The sequence below is a fragment of the Cavia porcellus genome, unplaced genomic scaffold (assembly GCF_034190915.1).
Source record: "Cavia porcellus strain 051 isolate PalLab524CR breed Dunkin Hartley unplaced genomic scaffold, mCavPor4.1 scaffold_13, whole genome shotgun sequence".
Taxonomy (NCBI): Eukaryota; Metazoa; Chordata; class Mammalia; order Rodentia; family Caviidae; genus Cavia; species Cavia porcellus.
The window spans coordinates 46,824,656-46,843,926 of record NW_026947496.1 but is presented as its reverse complement, the minus strand read 5'-3'; positions in this window follow the sequence as shown (position 1 = coordinate 46,843,926).

Here is a 19,271-nt window from a genome sequence, read left to right as displayed (position 1 = left end):
CTTCAAAACAAGACAATAGGAAATCAACAATGGCTACAACCCTCAGAAGGAAATTCCCCCAGAGATGTCACACTGCTTACCGCTGTCCTCTGACCAGATCACTGGTCCTAGCCCTGCAATGTTAGTGTAACATGAAAGCACCACAGGCATCCAATTGCATTTCACCTTGATAGCTTTCATCACAGCCTGTGTTTCTCTGGATAAGCCAGTCACTGATTGGGGGAGTGGGGAGAGGAGATTGGTACTTGTTTGTCAGCCCATGCTCCAAAAGGCTCTGGGATCTGTCTGTCCCCAGTCCAGCGGTGACCCATGCACAGTGCTGGTTCCCAGACTGGGCTTGTTTCCTAGTATGGCCTTGTTCTCCCTACTCTCAGTCTGCAAATGTACTGTATTTTCACAAAAATTAATTAGGTGCTTTTGAGTTTCAGTGTAATAAAATCAAGTGATATCTTTATTTCGGTCTTCACTTGGAATACTACTAACTGAGCAAAAGAATTCCTTTTATAGACTTTCTTAAGGACTAGGAAATATGCCTTTCCATTATACCTACAGTCGCCACCTTTGCTATTTCTGTTTTTAGTACCAAAAAAACACTTATCTTTGTGCTCTGGCCCTGATGTAGTGACATCCATTAATCCAACTGCAGACCAGACTCTACTCAGGCAGTTTCATGGCTCTTAAGTTATTCGAGGTCTCCTTGGGCCACACACAAGGTTCAGTCATTCAATGTTGTCAATTATGTTTCACAGCAAGCTTTTGCTACCAACTTTGAGTCAAATAATTATAATTTACAACAGTGTAAAACAGTGAAGGAGTATGAAGTAACAACAGTTTAGGCTTAAGCAATTCCAATGTGGATAATTTTTGTTGCAAAAGCAATTCAAAGAAATAATATAACCTATCTATCTTTTACCAAATTACCTGTGGAAAAAGAATGTCGTTGTATGTATAAGTGCATTCCAAGGGTCTTGTTTGGTTCTTATACTTACTTGTCATTTAAAAATTCAAAAACACTCTTATTTGGCTTTATGACCCCATGGACCGGGTGATAATATATATCTGCTGCCAAAGCCTCTAAGCTTGTGGTAGTTTGTTATAGCAGCCCACAGGAAAGAATAAGCTGAAATCTGATTCAATATGGCAGCTTCTAATGCCCATTATTTTTTTTTAACTTGATAGTTATGGTGAGTGAGCTAATTATATTAGTGGATTTACAATCTGTCTAGACGGTTCTGAATTGAGACAACTCTCCCAGAGGAATGATAAATAACTATTTTTTCAATTTACTTGCATATGTACTTAAGATTCTATTGAACCATTCTAAGAGTTCGCTAAAAGAACTCAATAATATTAGCGCTAACAGGAATGCTGATGATTGCAGTACTCTTAGGCCTTGTCTGTCTTTCCATGTCATTAGCCGGGTTGCATGTTTTTGTCCTCCCTTTGCATTGTTTTAGAGTTTTGGTGACTATCATGGTGCGTTCATACTCTGTCATTTCATATATTGTCCCCCAAAAGATCACAGAAACCTGACAGGATGTGAAAGCACTTCAAGTGAATCTTAATGTCTTTGGAAACTGGACCCAAGACTTTAGCACTCAATAAAAGGATCATTGAGTTGAGATTACCATCAGCGCCTTTGGAAAACTTTAAAATAACAGAGATTTTATGGGTGGCTCCCACTATCATGTGCCTCTCCTTTAAGATGATCTCTTCTCTTTAAGGCTCTCAAGAGATATCATACTGAAGTAAGCCTGCTTTAGAAGACCTGCCTCAGTCCTAAGTGGAAAGAAATACTATGGATTATTTATTAAAGCAATTAATATCTAAATGTGATGCTTCTGATTCTTAGGATTCTAAGTGGTAGAGAGGAAAAGCTTCCTTAATACTGACTGCACTGAAAGAAAGTATGAGAGACACATTCCTCAGTGATAATAAAAACTAAAGAGCAAATGAGTAAATCAACCTTTTATTTCCAGACAACTGCTCACCCCTTACTTAGATACTGAATGGACAGGTTGAGGATGTGTTACAAGAAATTATGGAAATGTAAATTTTCCATTCTGGCCACCCACAGAAGAAATAGCATGTTTAAAAACTTAATGCTGCTAATCATATTGCCCTTTAATGCTAGAAGCAGACAGGCAGAAGAAGATGTTGTGTATAGAACACAACATGAACTGAGATGGTTGTCCACAGGGAAAAGAGACAACAGCTGGGTAGAGTTGTTACTTAACCACATGCTGTTTTAATTCTTTCATTGTTCTTAAACTAGCCACCAGAATACCCAGTATACAAAGGTACTTTGGAGATCTTCATGTTAATTTTATGACATTCTTTCAAGATATTTTAATTAAGTTGGGTTAAAAAAGCACTGTATATTAAATACATATTAAAAATAAAGACATGTAAGTTATAAAGATCCAAAAGACATCCTCAACTTCTGAAGAAACTCAGTCTGTGCACCTGCAGATTGTCTTATTGTGGGCAGCCGAAGCTGAATCCTGCAAAATGAAACGGTGATGTTGTTTTCATTCTGTATATTCTATAAAGGTTGGCTGCCATTCCGGCTGCCTAGTTACTAGGCCTTGTATTTTTTATTGGTATATAATTGCAGTATATTATGCTTACACTCATTCTGGGGAATTAGTATATGTGTGTATGATACTGCTTGGTTTCTCTTATATGAAAACCCAAGATATAAACAAGTAAAATAAAAGAGAGAAGGTAGGAATCAGGGAGGCAGAATTTCTGGAGATGGGGAAGGGGATCAGAAGAATGGAGGACAGGGAGGTGGGGAAACAGGATTTTTAAAAATGACATCTTATAAGAGGCCTTAAATATTTTTAAAGAAGTGTCATTAAAACAGATGATGGAGATAAAGTACTGAGCATAGTGCCTACCACTGCAGCAAGCCCCTTAATGTCAGCTATTAAGGTGCTAATGACAGTCTAAGCCTTACAAGACACCCTCATTCACTCATCCATCCTTCCATCCTTTCATCCATCCATCCAATATTTCTTGATGTATGAATCCTGGGTTCTGAGCCTTGGAGGTACAGCAATAACTAAGACTAACACTCCTCTGACCTCATACAGTTTCTCATTGATTTGAAAGAGTCTCTAGAGATGTTATTGAAAGACATGGACTGGGAGCTCATTGCATTCCATAGCAGTGGTGAGTTTATTGAACTCCATAAATTGTTGTTCCCTTTGATTTTTTTTTTTTTTATATTTTGTCATCATTAAGTTTTTGCCTGGTTATCTTCAGAAGAAGCTTTTTTTTTTTTTTTTTTTTTTTACTGTGAGATAAAGTTTCTGGACAGAATCTCAGAACATTTTCTGCTTTTCACTTCCTTTTCTTCTTTTTGTATAAACAGCTTTATTCTCCACATCACCATTTGGCAACAGGGAAGTTAGAATCCTTTGGTCCGGTTAGTAATTTGCCTTATCCTCTTTGCATGAAACTTTGTGCTTCTGGTCAGGCAGCTGAGCAGAGATGTAAAGCTGACAGTCATTGCAACTGCCTTGAATTACCAACCTCCAGGACTATAAGCAGCAACAGCTACCATGAATCTTTCGGGGCGGGGAGTGTCCTCCTTCCCCCACACATGCTGCCGAGTCAGCTGTTTCTCTTCTCCCCAGCCTCTGACTGTGTGCAGATCATGGGAGCTGACCCCTTCTCATTCTAGAAGTGAGCAAGCCAGTATCTGCCCCAAGACAAACCATGATTCAATGTTTGTCACCTTCCTTGTCTTTAGCAGTCATTATAGGGTTGAACATTGACTCAAAACTCCTTGAGTTGAAATAGTAGAATCAAGCCTCTAGATTAGCATGTTGTATTATCACTCATTCCTCTTTCCTTTTTATATGTTTGCATGAATAATATTTATGAGTAAAAATATAGTTTCAAAATATTTACATAGTGCAAGGAAAAACATTTGGGAATCCTGAACATAAAACTTTCAATATGCAAAATTCAAATTTATAGAAATTTATTTTTGTACTGTGCATGGTTATCACTACATTACCTTTAGTTCTTTATCCAGAGGCCATACAATCTGTACTGTATGCACACGTTACAGAACAGCAGAAGCACTCTACACACTGGTATGCAGGCTCTAGTTTGTGTAGAAATACTTCCACTGGATTCACTTATAGGAGGAAAAAAGTGAAGACTGGTCGCATAATTGCCTTTCAGACTTTCCATGATTCTTCATTGGGCTTCCATTGTTTTGTTTGGTTTTGAGCTACATTAGAATCCACAGTTTCCCAAGATTCTGTATTTCTTTTTCCATCAATAATCACATGGAAATTTTACAAAAACTGCGCAGCAAAGGACGAGGCTCCACTGACTGCGACAGTCATGATCACCACCAAAGGAATGAGCTCCTTTTTCTTCAGAGTTTGGAAATGCCCAGGATAACTTCACTGTAAATGCCAAATCTGGATGGGGCTCACCTGAGGTGGAGCACAGGCAGGATGCCTTCTCTCTCCCCTTTGAGTTAGGGTAAAATTTTATGAACCCTGAAGGACTTTTTCAGATGGAAGCTGTTTTGTAGAGTGTCTTGGTCACTTTTTTTCCCATTGTTAGACAAAATATCCGATGCTCAAAATGAAAGAAGGAAAGGTTTATTTAACTTACAGTTTTTTTCAAGGTTTCAGTCACTACTCAGTTGGCTCCAAGGCAAGGTGATGTGGCTAGGGTTTAACTGTTCATGTTGGCCATAAATGACAAGAGCAAAAAGAGAAAAATGGGGCAAGCCCACCTCCTTCCCTGCCTTATATTTTATGCCTACAACTTGCCCCTGGGTGGGTGCAGCAGTCATACCACCAATCCCAGCACTAGACAATAAACCAATCACAAACACTAGATTCAGCCTCCTCCATGACTGCATGAAGCTTTGGGGGGACACCCAAACATAAACCACAACAGAGAATCTGTCAAATTCTCTCAACAACTTTTGAAATTCTTCATTCCTAGAGTGTAATACAATTCCTAAATTGTGACAAATAGAGTCTTTCAAGAGGCTGAAGAAAAAAGTATGCAAACCGATCATTGTAAAAACTTTGACTTGCCACTGTTCCCCAAAACAAGTCTAATAAGAGAAGAATGTTTTACTGACACTTTTTCTGCCAGCTGTCAAGTAATGAAATGCATATAAGTATTTTAATAAGTGTGCTAAAACTGAAAACAAGCAGTAAGTTCAGATTCTTCTCACAGACATTAAACATCTTGGTTTTTCCATGAATACAAGTTCTACCTCTGTCATTGTTACCTTTATAATTTAATATTAATGATTTTCCACTTCCCTCTTTCCTTCAAGGATGCAGTTTCCAAGAAACTGAATCTCTCTTGATGTTTCCTACAGTACATTTAATACAGATCCTGGGACCAAACTGCCTCTCAGTGGACAATTGCTGGGTGGATGAATCATGCTGAATTTGGAGAGATTGGTTAGAATAGGGAAGCATCTGCTATGAAAGAGTCCACGTGCTACAGGCAGAAATGAAAGGGAAGCACATGGCAATGATCTGAGCTGTGCAAGGGAGTGATGGGGAGCTGAACCCTAGTTCAAGATGATGCCAAGCAGAGATGGCTCCGCCATGGGGGGCACACCTGCTTGATTGTCAGGACAACTCACTGCTTGTCACATTCACACTCACTGGAAAAATCTTTGCCTAGGAATTTCTTCCATTACCTAGAAGATGCAAATCAAAATCCACATAAGTGCTTCATTTTTTCTGGTGTTGTCAAGAAACAAATTGTTCTATATTTTAGAATTTTCCAAATTACTGGTCTGCCCCTTTAAGTGGCACAACATTTAGGGATTTTACTAAATATACTGTTATTACTTTTGTTCCTTAAACTGTTACACTAAAGCATACTTATTCCTTTTTAAGGGCTGGGGCCATCCTGATTATTAGCTTTATTGAGCGGTTACAGCACGGTTTGATGTATGCAGTGTACTGTGCTTTATTTGTGATCTGTGAGGTTTGAGGGATACATTAATGTGGATGAGTGCTTTGTAATTTACCCCCATCCTCTGTGCTTGAGGTTAGAACAAATGCTAGAGTGTAGCAGGGAAGAAAGCAACAGCAACATGTGATATTCACAGTCATTTAAGTTTTGTTGTCTGTTTTATAGGTGGGGATCTTCTTGCCAAAATTTTTAGTTCATTGTTATTTATTCATTTGTTTCTATTAGTTCATAATAGGCAGAATAACGAGTTTCATTTTGGCAAATCTATACACATGTATAACATACCTGGATCAAGCATGAGCAGAGTCCAGTTGTTTAGTATCTACTTCTGTGCATCATTATACTTAATCTTCATAATGATTTTCTTAGCTAAATTGGAGATTTACATCTCTCCTTGTTTCAAAAGAACAGAAATTACTTGGTAAACTTTAAATTTGTTTATAGAGAAAACACACAGCTAAAGCAAATATTGATGAAGCACCTAATTTTGTAGCAGGTGCTCTTTTAGGAACTTTTTCACATTATTTCATTTCAACATTTCTAGTATCAACAATTGTGCTATAATAATTAATGGCAAAACTGGATAAACACCGTGGAAATTTTCTCCAAATTCACTATATTGCATTTTTTTTGAGATAGGGTCTTGCTATGTAGTGTAGGCTGGCCTTGAACTCACTTATGTAGCCCAGGCCACATAACCCTGGTGATCCTCCTGCCTCAGCCTCCTGATTACTGGTTTTAGATATGTGCACCTCCACGCCTGGCTATTGTGTTACTTCTACAAAATAACATCTGTAAAGAACTTGAGAAGGAATATTTATAGACATGATCTCATTTTTCTATCATTGCCTTTTTCCTGTGATACAAGGATCCCCTTAAATCTACAAACAAGTCTCTTTGAATGAATGTATTTATCCAATGGATTTCTTTTTTCTTTTTTTTTTTTTTTTTTTTTTTTGTCTTTTTCGTTTTTTATCGGTACCAGGGATCGAACTCATGACTGCCTGCTTGCAAGGCAGGCGCTTATGCCGCTGAACTAAATCCCCAGCCCCGATTTGCTGCTTTTGACTATAGTAGATAGCCCTGGTCTCTGAAGCTACTTTAAGATGAGATTCAATACAGAAAAAAGAAACTAAATCTAGTTGCAAAATGCTGATGAGCAGTCAGATTTGACTATAGCTTTCTAAAGCCAAGAAAGTAACAATTATATTGTGCAGTGTGCAAAGGCGTCACTGTTTAAAATCATCTGTAAGCATTTTTGATCTTTGAATATTTGGACATTTGGATGCTGATCCATGAAAGTGTGCATAAATCATTCACAAATTGCCTGAACGGCGCTAAATGTTTCATCTCCTGTCCATAGAGAGCATTTACCTTTCCTCTAAATACAAATATACTGATTTCCAGAACCCTCTACAAATAAAGATAAAAATCTAATTTACAAATCTTTACACATTTCAAGGAAAACATTCAGGCCTCCTAATCATAAAATTTTGATCTGCAAAAATAAAGTATAATAGTGATTAATCTACACATGAATGAATGGATGGGTGGATAAATGATGTGTCCCTAAATCACAGCCAGTAAATCCAGGAAAACAGTTCAGCAAGAATCATCTGTGCATTCCCAACACTTAGCATTATGTACATTCAAATTTTTTTCTTGAATAAACAAGTGATTAACAGCTAACTGCTGATTAAATCTCACAGGTTGGCACAGTTGGGGAGGGCATCCCCAAGTTACTGGATTCTGATGAGTTAAGCTTAATGCCATGTCAGGACGGTGGGGACATAATGTGTTGGTTCCAGGTAGTAACAGAGTTGAATCACTAAGATCACAGTTTTAATGGCTAAGAATGTAGTCTTACAGCCATTTTAATTTACAGAAGTTGCTTATAAGCAGAGAAGCTCACTTCTGAGACATGAAAAGTGCCATATAATAGAACTCCCTTACTTTTGAGATGGCAATGGTCAAAATGATCATTTTATTTACATACAGATACTTTTATTTCTTACATTAAAACTCAGAAGTATTTAAGCTGCACTTACACCATAAGAAAAGTGTACATTAGCTACTGACCACAACCAACAACAAGAAAAATCAGCAGCATCGTTCTGGCTTATCCAGAACTCAGTCTTCCTTCGCCGAGCCTTCCAGAATCTGTTATGTATGAAATTTACCTGCAACACAGTCATACAATGTATCATAAGGCTCTGGGACCAACCAAAACCCTTACTTGCCATGAAAGGCCCTACCCTAAGAAAACCCTGAAGAAGCAGATTGCTTAACGTCTGGGAATATATGATCCTGAGAAAAGCACAGGGAAGACGCACCGTGGTTTCCACTGAGCAGCACCCACCAGTCATGACCTCCTCACATCTTGCTCACCTTTGCATGGAACCCACTGGTGACAGAGATGTCTGAGGCAGACCAAGAGTTAAATTAACACCAAGATCTGTAACCTTCCCAGGCTTGTTGGTCATTCACATGTGGAGAAGACGACAGGCAGATGAAAAGGAGCAGAGGGAGATGTTACCTTGATCTCTTCCCATTGTAAGTCACTTCTTAGTATGAGACGTTACAAAGCAGTCTTTTTTAAAAACCATTTTAATCCCATAATGGTAAATATTTTCTCACTGGAGGACTGTGGACATCACAGGAAGCCAGCGTCCTGCCAGACAACTCATGCTGTCTCTGATTTTGAAGTTTATAGATTTGTGCAAGAAATAAATAGGAGTGAAATTTGGAATTGGTAGTTTGTTTAAGCTTATGTGTAGAGGGCAATAAATTGACTCTTTAAGTGAACAGTGAAAAATAGTTAATGATTCAATAATTTTAAATTAAAAGAAGATTTTTGGAAAGTTAGCGATGTCACAGCAGGTCTCAATCTTCTGTTTTGCAATAGTTGGCATCTATATGCCGTGCCAAATTCAGAAGCCAGTCAATGAAAAATGCTGCCTCTGTCCTATATGCACTTGACTTTGACCTTCAAGATGCAGAGCATGGAGGTCATGAAAAAGATCTGAAGCAACCAGAGAGAGGAAATTGAAGCGGGAGAGAAGACCTATTCTGTTACCTGTTGGGAGCCGCAGCCCCGAGCCCGGTCGCCTCACTTGGCGGACGTGAGGCCTGTAGTAAAGAGTAAAGCCTGAGGTAGATTACCCCTCCCATCGAGCACGTTAGTTTCCTGCTTACCGCGTAAGCAACCCGCTCAACAATATAGTCTGCCTGGCAACTGATGATGTTAGCCAATCAGCTTGCCTTGCTCACTTTAACATGATTGGACACTGTATCTGTATATATACTGGTGCCACCCCTGGGGGGGAAGGAGAAGCCCGGAAGTAGAAGCCCAGAAGGAGCCGCGGGGAGCGGACCAGAAGAGGCTTCGGCTGGGAGCGATCCCAGGGCAGGCTGTACGGAGAAGAAAAATAAAAGAAAAGGTTGTCCACTGCCAGACTTTGTCGTGTGTCCTTCCTGCCGGCCGGGAGCGGACATCGACATTTGGTGGCCCGCACGGGGACTGATCACCCCCGAGACGTGACAGCGGACAACGCTCCAGTACAGAGCTGCGAGACAGGTGAGTTGGGGATAAGCCTGGGCTCTGGGTGGCGCGCACCTACAGGGCTTTTAGACTCCCCTCAGGCTCACGCGTAAGTGGCGGATTCCTTGGGCCTCACGCGGTGAGTAACATATTAAAAGATGGGAAACATGCTAGGTAGCAACACTAAGAGCGAGGGTGGTTGTGGAGAAAGCTCTCAAGAGCTTACAAAAGTACGCAGGGTATTTGAGCAGGCCCAGTCAGGGAGCTCCCGAGAGGGGCCCGTCAAGGGGAACAAAGATGCTAAGGAGAAGGACGGGGCTCTAGCCTCGGAGTCGTCTGACTCCGAGGACGAGGGAAAGTTGAATGGCAAGGAGGCCAAAGAGACCAGCTGTCAGGAGCCTAAGTCGCTCGATAAGGAGTCGCAGGGTTCTTTACCTTGGGGGCTGTTCCCGGAAGCGATCCCTCGCCACGAGGCGGCCGCCCGGGAGCTCCCTTCCTCTTCGCCAGAACAGGAAGTGATGCACGGGCCCCCATTTTCCGCCCAATCACGGCCGCCGTCTTATGCTCCGCCGCCGGCGGGTCGGTATTTTTACAGGCGGCTTTGGCAGGGGGGACGTTTGTCTCATGAGGTACATCCACCACCTGGGATAGATAGTGGCCCCTACGGGATATTTCCTGTACAAGTAGCTATGGGCCAGGGACGCAATGCATGGGAGCCTTTTGAGATAAAGCAGATTAGAGAACTTAAAAATGCAGTTACAACCTTTGGGCCGACTGCGCCTTACACCATTGCCATGCTGGAGAACCTGTCTTCTGGGCCCCTCACCCCCGCGGACTGGATTCAGCTGGCAAAGGCGTGTCTGCCCTCGGGTAGTTACCTGGATTGGCGAGCCTGGTACGCAGAGTTCTCTGCAGAGCAGGCTGAGAAAAACGCCCATCGGGGAAACCGGGGGTGGAACAAGGAAATGCTTATGGGAGAAGGTCGGCACGCTGATGATCAGACTCAGTTCCCCGGCGCTGTCTATAAACAAATCAACGCCATAGGGCTCCGCGCCTGAAAGCAGGTAAGTGGTGCCGGAACAGCCTCCTTGTGTCTTTCAAAAATAATTCAGGGTACCACAGAGCCATTTGTTGACTTTGTGGCCCGAATGCAAGATGCTGCCGATAAGATATTTTCTGATCCGGGAGTGGCTCGACCGCTGGTAAGGCAGCTGATTTTCGAGCAATGTACAAAGGAGTGCAAGGCAGCGATAGCTCCTCATAAAAACAAGGACCTCAGAGACAGGACAGCTCAGGATGGCAGCCTTCAACAAGGGCCACCCCTGGGTCAGCAGGTGTGGACCTCAGTGTCGCCTCCAGACTTATATTAGTGTTCCTGTCTATCCAGACATTGCTTCAGAACAGACACCATAAGGTCTTCACCACCCACATAAGAACACATACATCCCTGCCAGGGCCTATGGCACAGGGGAATGCAGCTGCTGATACTGCCACTCGCCCGTTATGGATTTTTACCTTACTAACACCAATCGAGCGAGCCCGTGCCTTCCATGATAAGTTTCATGTCAATGCCAAGACACTAGCAAACCATTTCCATGTTTCCAGAGCAGATGCACGAGATATCGTGCGACTATGTGGCTCCTGTGCCACATACAAACCTGCCATACCGATGGGAGTAAACCCTCGAGGTTTGATCCCTGGTGATGTTTGGCAGATGGACATCACACATATACAGGAGTTTGGGACTCTTAAATATGTTCATGTTTCCACAGACACCTGTTCTCACGTCATATTTGCAACAGCAGAAACAGGTGAAAAAGTGTCTAATGTGATCAATCATTGCCTGGCGGCTTGGGCCGCATGGGGCAAACCAAAAATATTAAAAACTGATAATGGACCAGCCTATATAGGCAAAGCCTTCAATGAGTTCTGCAAAATGATGGAGGTTCAATTAAAACATGGTATCCCATACAATCCCCAAGGTCAAGGAATCATTGAGAGGGCTCATAGAAGCCTCAAAAAAATTTTACAAAAACAAAAAGGGGGAGTAGGCCAAGGCCTGGCCCCAAAGGCGCGATTATCCATGGCACTATTCACACACAATTTTTTAAATTTAAATAATGATAATTGCTCCCCAGCCGTGGAGCACTGCAACCCTTCCCCCAACCATTAAGGGTGGGTGAAGTGGAAAGATGTCCTGACAGGACAATGGATGGGCCCGGATCCAGTGGTCAGCTGGAACCGAGGCGCGGTTTGTGTTTTCCCACAGGAATCGGGACGAGAACCACTGTGGGTACCGGAGAGACTGACACGGGCGACAAAGCCCTCGACTAAAGATCAGACCTGCCCTACCGGAGATCCATCACAGACCGACCAACAAGATAAATAGAAATAGCGGTAGCCCAAAATGGACAAGAAGATCCTCAGGCATATGCATGGCTCGCTCGCCTAGCCTACGACCGAGTCTAGGGGTGGTGAGCTTCCCACACTCCTCCTCTAAAAAATTATGACATAGCTGGGTAGGAGAGTCAATGACGGGTAAGAGCGTATTCCCCCGGTGCGACTCAACCTAAGCCAGGCCCTACCCCATCCTGCACGTAAGCCGCTGGACTGTTAGATGCTGCCCAGGTCTAAATTTCTCTCCGAGGGGATTTCTTTACGGAGAGGAAATGAGTGCAAGCTTGTGTGCATCCAGGTTCCGTCCAGTTTGTGCCTGGCCCTAGAAAAAGGACGAGGGCCTCAGGGCCTTGGCAGACCATGGGATGGCCGACCAGGGTCTAAGCCAAGGACCTACGGTGGGCCTACGCATAGGGCATAAGCCTCTGCACCCAGTCCAGGAAGGGCTACGATGCGCACATTCATAAAAAATAAAAAAGGGGGAGATGTTGGGAGCCGCAGCCCCGAGCCCGGTCGCCTCACTTGGCGGACGTGAGGCCTGTAGTAAAGAGTAAAGCCTGAGGTAGATTACCCCTCCCATCGAGCACGTTAGTTTCCTGCTTACCGCGTAAGCAACCCGCTCAACAATATAGTCTGCCTGGCAACTGATGATGTTAGCCAATCAGCTTGCCTTGCTTACTTTAACATGATTGGACACTGTATCCGTATATATACTGGTGCCACCCCTGGGGAGAAAGAAGAAGCCCAAAAGTAGAAGCCCAGAAGGAGCCGCGGGGAGCGGACCAGAGGAGGCTTCGGCTGGGAGCGATCCCAGGGCAGGCTGTACGGAGAAAAAAAATAAAAAAAAAGGTTGTCCACTGCCAGGCTTTGTCGTGTGTCCTTCCTGCCGGCTGGGAGCGGACATCGACAGTTACCCAAGATACAAGAACAAAGCCCATGATATGTTGCTTAAAGCAAATATGAGAACCAGTTATCCAAGATGAGTTATCAAAATCTTAAAGGTTAGAACACAAGCAGAAATTTAAGCTTTGTTTGTGATCTGTGAGGTTGAAGCGTCTCCCTGAGAGCTCACCTCTGGTTGGTTCACCAGGGAAGTGAGCACCATTCTCAAAGATGCTGGAAATACTGAGTCTTCAAAATCCCCAAAGACCTGAGCATCTGTACATGAACCAGGGGGTTTGGGAGTGTGGGACCACCTAGACCACCTCACGAGTGATCAGCTATGATGTGATAATGCTGGAACATTGTGCTGATACCACACATAAAAATTTTCATATATAACTGTTTGGATCTTTTGTGGTTAGAAAAAATGTCTCTCAAAAATAACTAAAAGGGGAGTGATAACAATTGGAATTTCATGTATTTCAAGAATAACTGAAGAGGGTTTTTGATCCTTTTAGGTTGCCTTGTAGATTTTCCTAGGACAGTTGAATTTTACTGTTAGGGAAAATATGCTTTTTCTTCTGCAGGGAAACTATGGGTCAAGTGTAGCATAGAAGTGACTCAAACTCAGGAGGGGGTCTGCTCTACACAGTGATCAGTCCATTCCTTCTACAGAAATGGAAAAAATGAGGAGGAAACTGGAAGAAATATCCTTAGGGATGGAGATATATCTCAGCGGCACAAGCATCTGCCTGGCAAGTGCGAGGTCCTGAGTTCAGTCCCCAGTACCAGGTGGAGGTTTGGGGTATCTTTGAAAGCAATACCCTTGATGTACTGCTTCCAGAGATCAAAGATACTCAGTAGTTATAGTGTTTGGGGGTATTGTTATGTTTTAAATCTCATGTATCAAATTTTATTGATTACTAATAGCTGCCTGGAGTACTCTGAGAAGAGGAATTCTGAGGCACCCAGTAAGTTCTCAATAAAAGCTTGCTGAATGTTGCATGAATGGTTGCCTTGGGTAGAGGGGAAGGAACTAACACCACATGTGCCACAAGTTTGCCTTATTGCCATAAGGTGACTTCAAGGGACATCACCTAAAGAAGAGAGCAGGAATAAGGAGGAATGTAGGATTTCAGCTGCTGTCACAGGAAAACTCATCTTGTGTAAGCCAAAATTTCTGTTCCTTCTTATTCCCAAAACAAAGGCACATACTAAAGTGGATGAACTACAAGTGAAATCAGTACAAACTTCAGTGCATTTGAGTAATCCAATAAAGAACACTGCATTAATTTGTCCATGTATACCTACATTTTAAAAACTGATGCATATCCTTTAATCTTATTCCTCCCAATAAATCCATTTCTACCAATTTAATCCAAGGGAAAAATTAATAATGTGAACAGAGCCTTGGCCATGCTGGTAATTACAGAGGGATTTCTTATAAAAAAAAAAAAGAAAGAAAAAGAAACCCATGCAAACTCATCCAGTGTCAAAAAGAAGTCGGAACTTCTCTCCTGTGGCAGTACTGACTTTGGGAGCTGGGTAATTCTGTTTTGGAGGCAGGAGGAAGGACTGGCACTCCGCACTGTAGGCCATTTATCAGCAGCCTGGTCACTACATGAAAGTAGCAGTACCTCACCGGGTATGGAAAGAGGAGAAATGATCATGCAATAATCATGTTATTAATTGTGCATGCTTTTTCTCTTCTTTCCATACCTGGAGACTTTTGATTGGAATCCAGATAATTGACTTTATCTTTTTCAAAGTTTTATTCTGGACAGCTACATTACTTCAAAATAATTTGATCTTTTCCCCTAAACTGTATACCACTTTAGTCTCATCTGGAAGCCTGGTCTTGGGCTGATTATTGTCTTGTCTGAGACAAAGTCCTCCACAGGACTCCACCCAATGCCATAAGAGTCAAGAGATTCCCATTTTGGCTGGAAGGAAGATACGATTCTTGACCTTATGTGAGTTGTAACTGATTTTCTCTGTCTTTGCACATGGTTTTGTCTCTGGACTGAAATAGTTTCCTCACGTGCCTTCTTTTATCAGTACTCTTGAATACTTGGGAACAACTCAGCAGATATCCACTCTTCTCTCTATAACATTTTCCTTTCCAGCACTCTGCCCTGGGAATTTTGTCACTTTGATCTCCCTGGACTTTGATTTTTCCCTAAGTCAGGGAGTCTGACAAATTCTGTGGGGATTCCCCCTCTCTTTCTGTAGTCTCAGAACCCTCTCAAAACCATTGGGTGGTGCTAAATCTTTCTTTCTCTGATGTTTAATGGCTGAGAAACCAATGTTGTATAGCTTTTGTTTGCTTTTCAAGTTTTATCAGATAAAAATTCAATCTGTATATTCTTGTCAAAAAGCAAAGTTCCATGATGGGCTTTGTGCAATGAAAAATCAGAAACATGTATTTCTAAGAAAGGGATTGTTTATACATATGGCATTTTTAGAAGCAAGTTCCATTTGGTTGTTTTCAATGATTCTTTAGGTGAATATTTATGTATATGTAAATATGTTCCCAATCTGTCAGTAAGTGAGAAATTGAAAAATAAATGTATACAACCTTTGATTCTATTTTGATTATATCTTTACATATATACAGAAGAATATAAATATGATGTATGCTTACACATATAGCATATACATGTATATTTACATTTACTCTTGATATCTTTTTTCTCTATATATAGAATTATACACATATATCATAATTCTGACAGAAAAATTCTCTAGAATTAATAAGTATTTTTCCTTCTGCTAATCTCTTTTCTACTTTTGTACTGTAAATAGGTATCATTTCATAAAAGTAAAGTATATGAAGATTGGTTTAAATTCACTGTTAGTTGTTTTTGGTGTTTAATAAAACTGTACAGAAATCAAACTCAAGACTTTATGCTTGCTAGGCAGGGGCTTGTGCCACTCAGTTATCTCCCTGGTCCTAGTTTTTTTTTTTTTCTTACTTAATATGTTAAGTAAATTTACAAAAAGACTTTCTAAACTGAAACAATTAAAATTAGACTAGGTATGCTAATAATTAATAAAGCTTTGATAAACCACTACTACATTTCTAATATTTAAAAATAATGTTTCCTTTCTATGTGACTATGTATTTTAGTTAGTCATTATTATGAGTTAAAAAATTATTAAATATTCACCATAAAAATGTTTAAGTTTTTTTCAGGTTCTTTTCATTAAACAAAAATACATGAATGAAGAACAAATGTAAAAGAAAATACAATGTTACTATTCAGATCCAGCCCAAATAAGGAAGCAATCATGAAAGGGAAGATTGAGACCAAACAGGGTAGAGGGTAGGGAGCGTGGCTTTGTACGGCTTTCAGAGAAGAGTGCTTGGCACTCCACGAGGGCAGGCCCCTTCCAGATCTCTCTACCCAGTAACCAGGGCCCATATTTTATATCAAAAATGAAGCAACTCACACCTGTATTACTATTTGCAATTCTAGCAATTCTGTCTTTTCATTTCTTCTCTTGAATGGGTAGAAACGTGTGGAGTATGTATATGAATGCAAAGTGCACATATGCATGTATAACATACATGTGCACTTATGTGCACACATATACATGTGCAGCACATATCTTTATATGCATATAAAACACATGTACCCATATACACATGCACACATAGCAATACACAATGCAAAAATAACCACACACATACCCATGAACACGTACACATATATATCACTTACACATACCATATACCATACACACAAATTTGCAGCATGTACAGAAACAAACATGCACACACATATCCACATTTACTCACATGTATACATGTATACCTACTCCACTCACATATACACTACACATAGATACACACATTCACTCAAGAATGTGCAGATACACACATAAACAGACACACTCCACATGCACACACAAACCATCTACACACATACACATCCATACATAGGTACATACACATGCATACAAACACATTCAAAAAGCACAGCAGCCAGAGGCTAGAAGCCCCCATCAGTGTTTTGACAATGAACTTGACGAGGGCTGTTTCTATGTTCCTCCCATTTAGAAAACATCATCATTTGGCAGGTGTCCCCCAACAGCATGCTCCAGTGCTGAAGAACATAAACAATCAGACAGACTTATGGTACAGCAGATTTTTCAGGCCCATAACCTGAAGTTGCATGGGAGCAAGTTGTGGGTTAGCGGGCTTGGATTTGGAGCATTCGTCTATCTCCAAGGTCTTCACTTCTCTCTGCTAAATTAACCATCTCCTGTATCAAAGGCCATGAGTGGCCAAAATAACCATTAAGAAACACAAATTTGTTGATTATTGCTTCCCAACATGGGTGTAATAAAAAAATACAGGATATGGTGCTAACGAAGAAGCAAGCCTACATCATAAAAAGCAGATGAGACTATTGAAACAGGTGCACAAGCAAGCCACAGGATGGCACTGTGTGAAACCTGGTGCTTGTGCATGCGTGTGAGTGAGACAGTTCCTAGCAACAAATGCACAGAGACAACTGAGGCTTCTTCTGAATGGCAGAAGCCTTGAGTCTTTGAGATATATTTTAGATCTTTTAAAAAGTGTAATTCCTTGGCAAAAATATTTAAAACTTCAAGGTGGGAAAAAGTACTTCATCTCATCCTTTTCTATGTTCCCTGTTCTTTCACTGGTAACAGCATAAATGGAAAACACCCTAAATGTGCATCCAGAATAAAGGGACAAACAAATAAACAGCATAGGCACACAGTGGAATAATACTACCTTCTTAACACTAAAAAGGAATGAACTGCCAGTACATGGAACAAGAAGAATTAATCTCAAAAACATTAAGCTGAAGGAAAGAAATCAGACACCATTCCTTTGGAGTTCAAGATCATGGACGTGGGGATTCTTATGGGGATAAGAATCAAGATACCAGCTGCCCCTGACAAAGGAGCCCATTAGTTTGGAAGTGGCATAGAGACTTTTCAGGGTCGATGCTCTATATCTTGCCTGGGACAGTGGGCCCATAGCTATATAAAACTGTCAAAAAACATCCAATTATTCACTTAAGAGCTGGCATGTTACCATGCATAAGAGCACCAAAAATATTTTTTCTGTTTCCCTCAAATCATATTACTTCATCTTTTTGTGTGTTTCAATAGAATATAAAGGTATTTGTACTATCTCCACTGCACTTAAATGCTAATAATTGCAACATGCAGAATAGCCAGAGAAAATGAAAGACAATCACATGCTTGATTCTTATGTTAGGGATCTTTGAGTTGAAATAATTTGTTTTGTGCTTTAACATAAGATGGGGGAAGAATTATAGATGGAGAAAGAGAGATTCAAAATTGTTTGACTATACAGAGTTCCTAAAACAACAGTGTGAGACTAGACAAGAGAGAATCAATACTCCAATAGGTTTATATTTTTCTTCAATAAATAGAGGCCACTCTGGAAAAATAATGTCTTCAACCCTATTCACATTATCCAGTGATAAAGTGCATGAACTATATTCTTGTATAAATAAAGCTGGGCTGTGGAAAATAATGAATACTGGCTAACAGTTACTGATTACTGAGCCAAGCTATTTACATATATTGGTAAATTCATTTTCACAGCATTCTGTGAGGTATACAATATTACTGCTCACTTTTTTTCCCTAGCACACAGAAAGGTCGGGTAACTTACTTAATGTCACACAGATAACAAGAGAAAAAGCCAGGATCAAGGGGTTTATTGGAAGAAGGACCAGGTAATGGGAAGGGAGAATAAGGTAGTGGACAAATTTTAAAAACAAAGAAATGACCATATTGATGAAGAGGGTATTTCAAAGGGGCATTAGTTTTTATCAAACAAATCTTCATGTATAGATAGTGGAACTGAGACCCATAAAAGTTAAATGAATTCTCAAGCCATTTGTCTGATTAGGCACAAAGCTAGAATAAGACCCTACATTTCAAAAACACCATCTCAGGGATTTGCTACTACATTTAAAAAAACTAGAATTTCTTTTTACATAATGTCCACTTTTGAAATTTTTCCCCAAGGCGATTGTTATTCATAGTGTTATAAACTGAAAGTGTTATAAATCATCTGTAGAGTTACCATTGCCTTGGTCCCAAACTCAAGCAGCATCCCACTTAAAGCATCCCATCCAGATGATAATCGTTCCCATTTTTTAAAGCCTTCCAGATGTATCTCAATCGGATTTCTAAATTTATTTTCCAGAGCAAAAGAGTAGAATTTGGAAAACAGCCTAATATGCATATGCTATTAATGGCATCCCAGGAGAAACACAAGTCCAAGCTCTGAACATCCAAAGCATTTTAATTCAGGATGTGGTGCATGGAAGCCCTAGGGATTATTTTCATCAGCATCAACTCTATGAATATGAATTATCTCTCATGCCAGCCTTTTTTATTGAGAAAGAAATCTACACAAGATTTAACATGGGAATAAGTATCAGAATTTAGGGAG